Source organism: Monopterus albus, unplaced genomic scaffold (genome assembly GCF_001952655.1).
Source record: "Monopterus albus unplaced genomic scaffold, M_albus_1.0 scaffold29.1, whole genome shotgun sequence".
In the NCBI taxonomy this organism is placed as follows: Eukaryota; Metazoa; Chordata; class Actinopteri; order Synbranchiformes; family Synbranchidae; genus Monopterus; species Monopterus albus.
In genome coordinates, this window is record NW_018127909.1 from 2,063,384 (window position 1) to 2,068,343 (window position 4,960).

The window sequence follows — 4,960 nt, forward strand, 5'->3', positions numbered from 1 at the left end:
ATCTGTGCCTTGCCACAATTCTGTCTCTGAGCTCTTCAGGCAGTTCCTTTGACCTCATGATTCTCATTTGCTCTGACATGCACTGTGAGCTGTAGGGTCTTATATAGACAGGTGTGTGGCTTTCCTAATCACATCCAATCAGTATAATCAAACACAGCTGGACTCAAATGAAGGTGTAGAACCATCTCAGTGATGATCAGAAGAAATGGACAGCACCTAAGTTAAATATATGAGTGTCACAGCAAAGGGTCTGAATACTTATGACCATGTGATATTTCAGTTTTTCTTTTTTAATAAATCTGCAAAAATGTCAAACATTCTGTGTTTTTCTGCCAATATGGGGTGCTGTGTGTACATTAATGAGAAAAAAAAATGAACTTAAATGATTTTAGCATATGGCTGCAATATAACAGAGTGAAAAATTTAAGGGGGTCTGAATACTTTCCGTACCCACTGTATGTGGGTAATTTTTCACAGTGATAATTAATGTCAAATTACCTACTATTTTGTAGTGAACTCATTGGTCCTAATAATATAAATTCTGGTGGAACATCCTTGTGTTTTAAGATGATTTTTTCTCACTCAAAGTAGTGCAAAATATGACTTTTTCTGTAGAAAGGAATTATGTCAAATATTTTTTGCTACTCTAATGATACAAACATCCCAACTCCAACAAACGGGGCTATTAAAAAAAAGTCATGAGGAGCTCAAAAACCCATCAGACGGGTAATGCTGGTTGCATTCCCTTTTGAGTCTATATTTGTTTGCATTATGGCAAATTTGGGTCTTGAAAAGTATGTTGAATTAGCTATTACACACAGGAACAGCTTCCTGTTTGCAGTGTGCCCATTATATACAGAAAATTAACACTTGTGATGAATGTGATGTGTCTCGTACAACTTCTGCAGCTTCTTTTTTATGAAGTAAAAGTAGATTTAAGGATGTTTATTCTGGATGGACATCAATGATGTCCATCTACAGTAAGTCAATTGAATGTTATCTATACTGTATGTGTTTCATGTCCCTGTGTTAAGACTGAGTTATGACTCTGAGAAGGAGTACAACTTTTTTACTAAAATTCACCTCACGCAGTATCTTTTCCTCCCCCATAACTTTCCCAGACCTCCCCGGGGGGGCTTTTGGCTTTCTCTTTTGTCTTTGTACTGCTGAATATCCCTGAATATCCAAGTCTATTGCAAACCATATCCTGTAATTTTGTGAATTTTAAAAAATTCATTTGAAGCGATGAGTTAAATTATCAGGGACCAGGGGAAATATTCAGACTAACTTTAGGGTTTTATTCTGTGGACCAAACCTGCTCTCTGGCAGGTTTTCTTCAACAGTTTAAAAATTTTAGGTAACATACAGTAAGACTCCAGCACATCATTTCTATTAACAAAATTCGAGTCTGCTAATTATGCTAATGAATGAGTCGACTATGCTGAATAATATGTAACAGTGTTGACTTATCGTTCTCTACATCCCAACTCTTTCACTGCTGCTGTGTATATTTTAAGTAATTAATGTGTGCATTGTCACATATTAATATTTTTGTCTCCACTGGATTAAAATGGTGGCTCCTAAACTGACTTTCTGGATCAGGCCCCAGGAGTGAGAGATGCCATGTTTATCTGATTAGGCCCCTCCAGGGAATACAGAGGAGCTCGTGGAAGGGAGGGCACTCTCTGCTGTGGTTGTTAGAACATGGCTTTATACACACACACACACACACACACACACACACACACACATTCACGCAATTAAATTTGAATGTTTATAATGTAATTTCTCCTCTACTGTGCCATGGTGCTACGGTCTCTGGGCACTCTAATGTTAATTGCCACTGACGCTCACTGTGGTTGTTATTGTTTGTTGTTGCTGACAAGTTGGGGTTGTTGAGCTACATCTACAGTCTTGTAAACACAGGGTCAGCTCATAGGGGCAACTATAGCCAGGAATCCTTCAGCTGCAAATTCACATGGAAATGGAAATGAGGTAGACTGTACAATGAAGAACAATGTACACATATAACTATGACTTGCAAATAGTATGATCATTTGAATTTAATTCCATGTTTTTTTTTTCAGCCAACAAGGTACATTCATGGAAAAATACACACTTTATTCATTTTTTAAGATACAAAACAACTACAATTTTTATTAAGATGTGTTCCAAATATTGGAACCTAACGAGCGGTATGCCCCGTACTTTGCCACACATAACCTCCCGGGTTAAGGCAAACTTTCCTGCTTTGTTTTTCCACTCTATTTTTTCTGTTAGTTTTTGTTTAGATGAGCGAGGGGCTGCGGTCCTCTCACACACGCACTCACAGCTGAGCAAAGGGACAACAGACAACATGAACAATCACTCCATAGTGCAACAATCGGCCAGTAGCTGAGAGCGTATGAGCAGTTTATCAAACAGCTGTTTAACAAGCAGAATACAGGCTCGCAGAAATGTTCTTCACCGCTTTGCCCAGGTCCACTCACTAAAGTCCCCAGTTCTAGACTAAACCGGTGGATTTGTTTATGCCTGTGCTTGTAATGCTAATGCTTGAGGTGTGAAGATGAGTGTGAAGAACATTTATTAGACATGATACCATATGTTTGAAGATGTATGTCTTTAGTAGGAACTAATGGGCTTGGGTCTGAGAGCCACATAAAGAAACAGACTAACCTATTGCAGGTTTTGACCTTTTTAGATTTGTTGACTGTAAAATAGAATAATGCCAACCCAGCCCTTTTTCAGATTTTGTATCACAGCCAACATTTAATTCAAATTCGAAACATCTTCTTCCAACTATTTACACTGTTATATGGGTCATGGATTTAATGTTAACCTAGTATTTGTCTCATTGTTTTTTTAAAGTTCACTTTTCCACTTGGGGCCCCTCATCCCTCCTTATTTTGACAATTCATATTTCCTTAGTCTGGGAAGGGGTCAGTTTTTATCCCCAACAACATCCTCCATAAACAGCAGACATGCTAACCTAATATTTGTAATACTCCACCCCCCCAAAAAAGGCCCTGTTTAAGCTTGGGCTTCTGCGCTCAAGCATGTTAAGCTGACCCCAAAACATAGTGAATGTTCACTGAACTCTTCATGTTGGTTTACATGTCAACCAACAACAGTGAAAACATCAGCTGTGCATGGGGCTGCGACTGGTCAGCATGTGGCATAGTTTGGCCATCCTGTGCCCTGCTATCACCATGTAGGTCTATAGCTGATCAGGTAAACAGGTAAAACTGTCTATTTACACTGCAGCATCACTTACTGTATGTTAAGTGTAAAGTTTCTGCTGCTGATGTTTGTCTCCTGTAGAGATTGTGCTCTAGTTTGTCAGTCTGGATGATCTGTGTTTTGTTATGTCACTTTTGTAGTGTCTTTAGTCGACCATAAACAGTATCACTGTGAACCATCTACATTATCAATGTGCTGTTGGACAAAATGCAGAAACGCTCATGGGTTCAAATTCTATGCATCAGAGATTGCACTGTGTGTGGTGCACGATTCGAAGCAGAGAAAGACAGATAGAGAAATTGCCTATTAAGTGTTTCATCCTTTTCACAAAACATGCTCCAGAGGGCGCATATGGATCTAACATGAATAGACTACAGCCTATTGAATTATTTATTTTAATGAGCCGATGGCCTTAACCTTAAAGGATTAGGTTTGAGCTATATAAACATAGCCATGTGTAGCCTTTATATTCATGTGTTGGCCTCAGTCTAAGCACAATAATTGTGGATATCTGCCAATATCAACTTCGATCCAGTAGTTATCTACTGGCAGTAAATGTTCATTACGTCACTGAAAGCTATTTTTTCAAAAGCTACTTGATTCAAATACCGGAGGTTGTGTTTCAAAAATATTAAGTTTATAAGCTTAAATTACTGATATTTTATCAAGGAAAGAATAAGACTCCTGAAACCTATAAGGTAGAATCCTTAAGGCTGAATATATAGCCTATTAACCCCACACACACATCATCTTCCCCAAAGTCAGGCTGAAGATTTCGCCTCTGCGTGTACAGTAAGTATGTTTCTTTAATTTAGAGACCAACTGAGGTGAGCCTGTCATCTCTCCAGAGACACCAAACTGTGCCTTTTTTCTCTCTGCTTACCTACTGTATCCCTATAGTGTAATTCATCTTTTCAGATTTTAGACAAACATTGTCTGGCATCGTATGTAATTATAATTTTATTCCAGCAGTGCTACTACAAAGTTGAACTCAAATGAATTCTTCCTCCTCTACCTATAACAGCACCAACCACATCAAAGAACACACCAGCTAGCAAACTACAGCATGCACTAATTATTAATACAACGAGACAGGTTTAAAATTTGTGCATATCTAGAGCAGTGACCTCTGCCGACATGCAGATCTGTCTTTGTGATGTATCTGCTGTGACTACAGCATGGGAGAGCAATAAGCAGCACAGTTAAAAAAGTAAGAGGGAATTTATCTGTAGTGGTTGTGAGTTGGTCAAAGATAAATGGGTTAATCAGATGCTTTCCTCTGAAGGTAAATGAATAAAAACTAGAGGGAAATGTGTAACTAGGTCAGAGTGGAAAAGGACTTAGCTTTATGGAAAAATGCTTTTAAAAGGATGAACAGGATAATTGCAAATGCATAAAATATGTACTAGCAGTATGCAAAAGAAGAACATTTATCTAACCAGGTATTAACTGTGATGACATGCCGAATGTTTTTAGAGATGCAGTCTGAAGAAACGCACCCCAAAATGAAGGTGGGTACAGTTAAACATTAGGCTAATGATGATTTTTATTTGGTGGTTTTTTAAATGTCTAATTTGCTGTTTGATTATACTGTAGTCATGCAGAGCACCGCAATAACTTCAGTATCTAATATGCAAATAGTGATGACTATGCAGAAGGTTAATTAGCTGTTTCAGTCACAGGCTCACAGCCCTTTGATATGTTCATCCATATGGAAAAG